The 10,196-nt window shown below is 42.5% G+C and overlaps 1 non-coding gene across 1 annotated transcript; it reads right to left on the minus strand.

Annotated features, from left to right (window-relative positions):
* Positions 1 to 1,711: 1,711 nt before the first annotated feature.
* On the minus strand, positions 1,712 to 1,843 carry LOC112611748. The gene has a single exon (XR_003116728.1). It is a non-coding gene; the product is annotated as a small nucleolar RNA SNORA70 (small nucleolar RNA).
* Positions 1,844 to 10,196: the final 8,353 nt, after the last annotated feature.

A 10,196-nucleotide genomic window follows, 5' to 3' on the forward strand; every position in this document is an offset into this window, starting at 1 on the left:
CATTTTCTCTATAAACTGCCCGGTTTTAAACTATGGGAGGCAGTGTGTTCTCCAACAGGATCATGATTTTCAGAGTGAGTCTACAGGCAGGTCTCCTTAGATAGGTCTGTCTGCTGAGTTGGAACAACAGCCCTGCCTTATCTTGGAATGAATTGTCCCTGACAAGAACTAATATTAACTAATCAGTTATTTTATAACTAATCAGTTATCCCATGACCCGAGGGATTCAGACAGCACAAGATTCCAGAGGGGATTTCTGCGCAGCTGCGGTTCCCATCCCTTGGCCTTGAAGATCCCTGGTTTTATGACCTGGCAGCACATGACCAGTGAAAACAGAAAGTCCACTGACCAACTGGAAGAATCTTCGTACCCAGGACTAAGAATGATAACCACCCAGTTCAAAGAAAGCAAACAGGCTGGGTGCGGTGGCTCACGCTTGTAATCACAACGCTGTGGGAGGCGGGCGGATCACATGAGGCCAGGAGTTAGGCCAGCCCGGCCAACATGGCAAAGCCTTGTCTCTACTAAAGATACAACAATTAGCCAGGCCTGGTGGTGCATGTCTGTAATTCCAGCTACTCTGGATGCTGAGGCATGAGAATCACTTGAACCTGGGAGGTTGCAGTGAGCTGAGATCGTGCCATTGCCCCCCAGCCTGGGCGACAGAGGGAGACTGTCTCAAAAATAATAATAATAATAATAATAATAATAAATAAATAAATAAATAAATAAATAAAATTTTAAAAACCTAAATGGAGTGATCCGGGGCTATGTATATGTGAGTGACTTTATTAGAAGAGTCTTCATGTTTCTACTAGTTTTTTTTGCACTTCTGACCCATTTTGTGTAACTTATTCTTCCTCACCTTTTAGAAGGATTTATTACAAAACAAACTGCAGTGCCTTGTTGAAAAACTATTCCTTGCAGTGCTTTAGGAAAGTTCTAAGGAACACTGAGTTTGTCTTAGAAGTGTGAACGGAAATTTACAGAGCTTATAGGAGCACAATAACGTTTAAAAAATGCAGATGTGTGTATTTATTAATTCATTCTCCTTTAGCCTTCATCTATTTTAGTTTATATTGTGAAATAACAGTACACACAGACACCTATGTATCCATCACAAAGGCCAAGAAACAGCCCATTCCCCTGCTCTAGATTTACACCCAATTCGGATTGCACTGTCTCTCTCTTTCCTGCAATTTCTGTCATTTCCTTATTTTTCTTTATGGCTGTTATCACCTATTTTATCTTGAAACAGTATATCATTTTTGGAATAGAATAAGTAGAGTCATGCTTTAATCTTGTGATGTCTCTTTGCTTAAGATTTTATTTTTGAAATTCATCCATGTTGACGTAAATCAGTAGGATTTCATTATATGATTACACCACAATCTAAGTATCCATCCCACCCTTGGTGGACACTCTTCTTTGCAATTATGAGCAATGCTGCTCTATTTCTGTATGTGTCTTTCAGGGCACTTGGACAAGAATTTCTAGAGGCATGTACCTAACATTGGAATTACTGGTCCCTGTGTGTGCTCATGTTCAACATTCTAGATGATATCAAACTGTTTTGTAAAGTTGTTATAGTTTGACTCTGGGTACCCGTAGTCCCAGCTACTTGGGAAGCAGAGGGAAGAGGATTGCTAGAGGCTAGGAGTTCAAGTCCTGTCCGGGCAACATAGGGAATCAAAGACATGAACATCCATCTGAAAGACCTGGTTTCTTACAGCAACCCCCATACAAGAAACAGGCTGCATACACTACCAAGGAAGCTGCTGTTTGCAGCCATTGCACATGTACAACTTCTTTAACACGGATGTTCATGTCTCTGACCTTGCACTACCCCAATGTAGGCTCCAAACAGGCATGCGAGGTGCCTTTGGAAAGAAAGCCCCAGGGCACTGTGGCCAGAGTTAACATTGGCCAAGTTATCATGTCCCTCTGCACCAAGCTGCAGAACAAGGAGCATGTCATTGAGGCCCTGTGCAGGGGCCTCATCTCATCTCATCTCAAAGAAGTGGGGCTTCACCAAGTTGAATGCTGACGAATTTGAAGACATGGTGGCTGAGAAGTGGCTCATCCCAGATGGCTGTGGGGTCAAATACATCCCCAGTCGTGGCCCTCTGGATAAGTGGCGGGCCCTGCACTCATGATGGCTTCCACTCTGCTGGCCCCTGTTAATACTCACCAATAAATTCTACTTTCTGTCCCCCAAAAAAGTGGTACAATTTGGATTTGAACCAGTGATGTGTCTGAATGCTGGTTGATCATTGGCATTAGTAACACCTCCAACACCTGGCATTCAACAACTTTAAAAATTTTAACCATTCTGGCCAGGCGTGATGGCTCACACCTGTAATCGCAGCACTTTGGGACGCCGAGGTGGGCGGATCACATGAGGTCAGGAGTTCCAGACCAACCTGGCCAACGTGGCAAAATCCAGTCTCTACTAAAAATACAAAAATTAGGTAGGCCTGTAATCCTAGCTTCTTGGGAGGTTGAGGCACAAGATTTGCTTGAAACCAGGAGGTGGAGATTGCAGTGAGTCAAGATCACGCCACTGCACTCCAGCCTGGGTAATAGAGCAAGACTGTCTGGAAAAAAAAAATTAATTAATTTTAAAAAATTCAATCATTCTGATGGGTGTGTGGTGGTATCTCACTGCAGTTTTTTTTTTTTTTTTGAGACGGAGTCTCGCTCTGTCGCCCAGGCTGGAGTGCAGTGGCCGGATCTCAGCTCACTGCAAGCTCCGCCTCCCGGGTTCACGCCATTCTCCTGCCTCAGCCTCCCGAGTAGCTGGGACTACAGGCGCCCGCCACCTCACCCGGCTAGTTTTTTGTATTTTTTTAGTAGAGACGGGGTTTCACCGTGTTAGCCAGGATGGTCTCGATCTCCTGAACTCGTGATCCACCCGTCTCGGCCTCCCAAAGTACTGGGATTACAGGCTTGAGCCACCGCGCCCGGCCCTCACTGCAGTTTTAACTTACATTCTCCTGATTACTTGTCAGGCCTCAGAGCCCAAGCTAAGCCATCATATCCCCTGTGACCTGCATATATATCCAGATGGCCTGAGGCCACTGAAGATCCACAAAGGACATGAAAATAGCCTTAAATAATGACATTCCACCATTGTGATTTGTTCCTGCCCCACCCTAACTGATATGATATATTCTCCCCCCGCCCTTAAGAAGGTACTTTGTAATATTCTCCCCGGCCTTGAGAGTGGACTTTTTACGCCTATCCCAAACCTATAAGAACTAATTATAATCCCACATTCCTTTGCTGACTCCTTTTTCGGACTCAGTCCACCTGCACCCAGGTGAAATAAACAGCCACGTTGCTCACACAAAGCCTGTTTGGTGATCTCTTCACACGGACGTGTGTGACATTGCTAATGAAATTAAACATCTTTTCATAAGTTTATGGGCATTTGTGCTTATTTTTTGTGAAATTCATCTTCATTTCTTTTGCTAATCTTTCTATTGATTGCGAGATATTTACTTACTGATTCATAGGAGTTCTTTATATATTCTGGATTCTAATCTTGGGTTGATTATATGTGTTGCAAATATATTCTCCTGGAATGGTGCTTATTTTTGTTTTGTTTTGTTTTACTCTTTTTACGGTCTCTTTTAAAGAAGTTCTAACTTTAACGTAGTTAAATGTATCAATCTTTTCCTTTATAGTTAGTGCTTTTTGTGTCTTGTTTAATAAATCCTTTCACTCAGAATTTGATAGCATATTCTCCTATATTGTCTCCTAAAAATTTTGTATCCCAAATCGCGGAGTCTAAGTTGACATTTATTATAAAAAATCAATCACAATTTCAGAAATGGTAAAATGTGGAAAAGAAAGTATATCCTTGAAATGATGACAGGAGCACAATTTTGATTTGTCATTTAGGTCTTTAATCCAACTAAAGCTGATTTTGGGATATGATGCTGAGTTGAGTCTAAATTTAATTTTCCCATATAGATAATCGCTATGGTTTGAACATATTCCCCAAACTTCATGTGTCGGAAATGTAATCCCCAGATTCATATGTTGATAGTGTCTGGAGGTGGCACCTTTGGGAGGTAATTGGGATTGGATCAGGTCATCAGGGTGAAGCCCCCATGCTGGGACTAATGGCTTTATAAGAAGAGGAAGAGGGACCTGAATTAGCATCCCTTGCCCTCTTGCCACCAGAAGCCCTCTGCTAGGTTACAGCATGAAGGACTTCACCAGATGCGGCCCATCCATCTTGGATGTCCAGCCTGCAGAATTGTGAGCCAGAGAAACTTCTTTTCTTTATAAATTACCCAGTGTGTGGTATTTTGTTATAGCAATGAAAATGAATACAATAGTCAACCGCCTCCTAATCATTTATTGAAAAATCCATCTTTTCTGCAATATTCTGAATTGCCCCCTCTGCCATACATCAAGTGTCTGTATATGTTGAACCTATTTCTGAGCTTTCTATTGCAGTTTTAAAAAATGGCTAGGTGTGGCGGCTCACACCTGTAATCCCAGCACTTTGGGAGGTCGAGGGAGGAAGATCACTTGAGTTCAGAAGTTCGAGACCAGCCTGGGCAACATAGTGATACCCTGTCTTTTTTTTTTAAATCACTTTATTAAAAAATAAAATTAAATTAATTTACTTTTTATATTTTCTTGTTTATTTTTATTTTTTAAAATAGAGATGGGTTCTTCCCACATTGTCCAGGCTGGCCTTAAACTCCTGGCCTCAAGCAATCCTCTCACCTTGGCCTCCCAAAGTGCTGGGATTACAGGTGCAAGCCACTGTGCCTGGCCTAATTATTAAGCTGACAAAAGTTACATATATTTATGGTGTACAACATGATGTGTTGATACATGCATACATTGTGGAATGGCTAAATCCAGTGGATTAACATATTCATTACCTCACATACTTTTCTGTGTGTGTGTGGTGAGAATTTCTATTGCATTTGATTGACTATTTGTCTGCCCCTGTACTAATATCACCCTGCCTTCATCCTATAGTTTTAATATATAGAAAGTAATTCCTCCCTCTCTGTTTTTCTTCAAGAGTCTTTTAAAGAAGTAACCTCTATTTGGAATGAAATTGCATTGAATTCATAGATCAATTTATTAAGAACTAATATTTTTATGAGATTGGGTCTTTCTATCTCCAAATATGGTATTTCATTTCTCTAACTAGGTCTTCTCCATAGTTTTTCATTGAAGTTTTTTTTTAAAGCTATGATTACTTATGATACTCGCTACATACGCTTTTGTAAATTCCCCCTTTTTTTCAAGGAAAATATTCCTAGTTTCCTATGAGTTTTATCTGGTTGGATATTCAATTTGATCAAAGGCTTTTTCTGAACCTGCTGAAATTATCATAGGATTTTTTTTTTCCTTTAGTCTTTTAATGTGGTGAATTACATTAATCGATTTTCTCATTTTAAACTAACCTTGCATTCTTAGGGATAAGCCAGTTTGGTTATAATGTATTACCTTGCTGTATTCATATTGTTGAAATTCAATTCAGGACTTTTGTGTCTATATTTAAGAGTGTTTTGGCCTGAGATTTTTGTTTCTGACACTCTCCTGATCAGATTTTGATACAAGGCAATGCCAGCTTCATAAAGCGAGTTGAGGGATAATCTCCTTTTCCATACCTTAGAGTGTGAGATTGGAATTACTTATTACTGGAATGTTTCGTAGAAGTCACTGGCAAACTGTTTTAGCTGGATTTTTCTTTGCAGAAAATATTTAACAACAGATTCAAGTTCTTGGACAATTAGGAGTTTCAGTTTTATTAATTTACGTTTCTTGGAACTTCACAAAGTTCTTTTACCTTTGTAAGTTCTACATCATGTGTGATTATAGCTTTCTCTTTATGCTTCACATTGTGTGTTGTGCCTTCTCTTTTATCCCTGATCATTTTTCACCAGAAGTTTGTAATATTTGTCTTTCACAAATGCAGTGTTTGGCTTAGTTGGTTCTTTCTATCGCACGTTTGCTTTCGATTTTACTATTTTTAAAATTTTATCTTTATTATTTCTTTTCTTCCATATGACTTTAATTTCCTGTTCTTTTTCTAACTTTTTAGCTCTTTACATTTCAAACAATTTTCTCTTGTAATATAAACTTTTAGGTCTATAAGTTTCCCCTTAACAACTTGTTCAGTTTTATCCCTCATATTTTCATATATAGTATCAAATATTTGATATATAGCATTTAAATGTTGTCACATTTCCATAGTGCTGTTCATTGGCCCATGGATTTCCAAATAGGTTTTTCTAGTTACTTCTTAAAAAAGTTGATTGTTGGCCAGGTGCGGTGGCTCAAGCCTGTAATCCCAGCACTTTGGGAGGTCGAGACGGGCAGATCACGAGGTCGGGAGATCGAGACCATCCTGGCTAACACGGTGAAACCCTGTCTCTACTAAAAAATACAAAGAAACTAGCCGGGCGCAGTGGCCGGCGCCTGTAGTCCCAGCTACTCGGGAGGCTGAGGCAGGAGAATGGCGTAAACCCGGGAGGCGGAGCTTGCAGTGAGCTGAGATCTGGCCACTGCACTCCAGCCTGGAGACTCCGTCTCAAAAAAAAAAAAAAAAAAGAGTTTATTCTTGTCTTAATTGCATTGTGATCAGAGGACACAGTCTGTATGATAAACATTTTCCTTTCTTTCTTTTCTCTCTCTCTTTCATTCTTCTTGAGACAGGGTTGTACTCTATTGCCCAGGCTGGAGTGCAGTGGTACAATCTGGGCTCACTGCAACCTTAACCTCTAAGGCTCGATCAATCCTCCCACCTCAGCTTCCCGAGTAGCTGGGACTACAGGCACACGCTACCGCAGCCAGCTAATTTCTTACATTTTTAGTAGAGATGAGGTCTCTCTGTGCTGCCCAGGCTGGTCTCAAACTCCTGAGCTCAAGCGATCCTCCCCAGCTCAAGCTATCTTCCTGACTTGGTTTCCTGAAGTGCTGGGATTACAGTTGTGAGCCAGTGTGCCCAGCCAATGCATTCAAAATTTTCAGATTTGTTGAGACTTGCTTATATATTTTATTTTATTTATTTATTTACTTTATTTTTTGAGATGGAGTCTACCTCTGTCGCCCAGGCTGGAGTGCAGGTGGCCCGATCTTGGCTCACTGCCTCTGCATCCTGGATTCAAGTGATTCTCCTGCCTCAGCCTCCTGAGTAGCTGGGACTACAGGTGTGCACCACCACACCTGGCTAATTTTTGTATTTTTAGTAGAGATGGGTTTCACCATGTTCGCCAGGCTAGCCTCGAACTCCTGACCTCAAGTGATCTGCCTGTCTTGGCCTCCCAAAGTGCTGGGATTACAGGTGTGAGCCACTGCACCTGGCCTATATGTGTTTCACATGTTCATATGTGACCAGCTTTAGTGAGGTTTCTGGGTTGTCTTGAGAAGTAATTTTTTTTTCTTATTCTACTATTCTGCTTTTGCAATTCTACCTTTATTGGGTCTTCTATTAATCTCCCCACTTCAAGTACATACTAACCTTTACTTCTGCTGCACAACACTCCCAAGGCTTCAAAAATCAACATTCAAACTCACTGGAGTCAGCAAAAACTCTCCAGGCATATGCCGGCTTTGGGCTCGGCTTACCTCTCTGGGTTCTGACCTTCACCCTGTCCTGGGGCAATTTCTTAATTTCTTGCTAGTTTATAGATGCCTTCCAGAATATATTTTTATTATTTTGCCCAGTATTTGTGTTTTTGTTTTCAGTGTGGGAAGGTTGGTCTAGACACCCAGCTGAGCATAGTAGATGAAATAGAAATCTTCACTTATTTTTTTCATCACATATTTATTGAGCACCTACTATGTGTATAATAAGTACTATAATTGTGATCTGTACAAGGTGGACTGAGACACAAGAAAAAATACATTGACTGGGGTAGGGCAGTAGGGCAATTGAGGGAAGGTAGTGGGAGGTAAAAATACAGGTTTGTGTTGGGCTGGGTGGCTCACACCTGTAATCCCAGCACGTTGAGAGGCCAAGGTGGGCAGATCATTTGAGGTCAGCAGTTCAAGATCAGCCTGACCAACATGGCAAAACCCCATCTCTACTAAAAATAAATTTTAAAAAAATAGTTTTGGTTCATTCATTTGATAGCTAAATAATAACTTTTTTAGAAAGAGAATAATAAAATAGAGGTTTAGGAGTCAAGGAGGGCTGGAGGCAAATTCCAGCATCCCTGCTGATGAGCTGTGAGATCTGAGGCAAGTCACTCAACATCTGTGTGCTGCAGTTCCTTCATCTGTAAACTGGTGTTAACGATAGAAGTTGAATTACTAGAAGAGCTGGGCACACAGGGATGGTACAGAAACTGCTGGCTATTCTCTGTCCTCACAGAGAAAGGTTTGCAGAAGCTGGGAACAAAAAAGCTATTTTTCTAAGGCTGAATCACCTCCCCTGAGAGCTGCCAGACAGGAGGGCATAGGACCACCTCCTTCCAACTCCAGGCTTGATTCTTATTCTAGAGAAAATCCCTCTCTGCTTTCCAGATTCCCTCAAAGATATGCCTTCTCCGTGGCCCTCTCCCCCTTGACTTAGATAGGTTCCTCACTGAGCACAGAGTTTTGGAAATAAAAGACAGGAAGGAAATGTCTTGCAGACAACTTCTGCTTTCCACTCTGCCAACAACCTCCTGAGACAAGCAGAATGCCTGGGTGCATTCTTATAAGGAGAAGAAGAAAGAGAGAACTCTAAGGAAAAACACAGAAGTTAATATATGAAAAATTATTCTCCCCAGCTACCGTGGCTCAAGCCTGTAATTCCAGTACTTTGGGTGGCTAAGGTGGGAGGCTTGATTGAGCCTAGGAGTTTGAGGTTGCAGTGAACCGTGATCATACCACTGCACTCTGGCCTGAACAACAGAGTGAGTGAGACCCTGTCTCCAAAAAAAAAAAAAAAAAAAAAAAAAATTCCTGTTGCAAAAGGGATGATGGAATGGCTGAAGCATACAGACTAGAAGGTGCAGGAGAGAAAATCAGACAGAAAAGGAGCACGCTGGATGCCATGCTAGGGAACTTGGCTGGTTTAGTCAAGACAATGGGTTGCCAACCACCTGTGCCATGGCCAGGTCTGCAATTCAGACTAGAGGATGCTTGGAATTGGGCAGGACAAGAGGGCAGGGAGACCAGTTGGCATATTCCTACAATGGACCACAAGAGAGATGGCGAGGGCCTAATCACAAGCAGGGGTGAGTGGTGCGGCGGAGGAGAGCCCTCAAAGCGGCCAATACAGTAGCTCTGCAGAGAGCTAGAGCAGGAGTGACACGAACTCCCTCAGGAAGAGTAGGAATCATGAGGAGGAATAATGAGGAGAAATGATGGAGGCAGCATGGGGGTAGAGGGAAATGAGACTCCCCTCTAGGTTTCTGGCAGGGATGACTAAACAGATGACAGTGCCATCAGCCAGGATAGGAGATTCAGGAGGAGCAGGTTTGAAGCAGCACAAATAATGGGTTTGAATCTGACATCACTGGACCTTGCTGGTTGAGGCGTTGAAAGCCACTGAGCACAGGCATATAGAATTCAGAGGAGTTCCCACTGATGAGGGGAGGAGAGAGTTTCAAGAAGGAAATAATATCAAGAGCATCTCGCCCTGCAGACATCATGAGGCACGGGACATGAAAGGGGTCCGTTGTATTCAGCAACCAGAAGATCATCGGTGACTTTAGCTTGAGCAGTTTCAGGGTTAGAGGAGGAGCAAGCCTGTGAAGACGGGAGAAAACCTGAAACTCTTTCAGGTAGCTTGGGTGGAAAGAGAAGCTGTGTGGTAAGTCAATAGCCTGAGGGGGAACCGAGGGGCCACGAAAGCTTCTTTTTCAAGTGCAGGAATGAAGCCAGAGTTGAGGAAGAGGGGACGATTAGGTGGAGTGAGGCTCCTCACCTTGGAGCTGGAAGGCGGTGGGTCAGAGGCCAGTGGAAGGAAGCCCTTTCTTCCTCTGACACTCCCGTGGAGTAGGTGGACCTGGGGTGGCCCTTCCAGATCTCCTAGCCCAGGAGGTGCAGGGATTCATCATGCAACAAACACTTAATGAGTCACCGCTTTGCTTAAGTGGTGGTGTAAGCTAGTAGACATGGGGAAAATGAGGAAAACACTAGCAACTTGAACCACTCGTTCTGAGTGGGGTCTCAAACGCAAGGTTGTTTGGAGGAAGGGAGGGGAGCTCTAGGGCTTCCTGAAT

The sequence above is a fragment of the Theropithecus gelada genome, chromosome 18 (assembly GCF_003255815.1).
Source record: "Theropithecus gelada isolate Dixy chromosome 18, Tgel_1.0, whole genome shotgun sequence".
In the NCBI taxonomy this organism is placed as follows: Eukaryota; Metazoa; Chordata; class Mammalia; order Primates; family Cercopithecidae; genus Theropithecus; species Theropithecus gelada.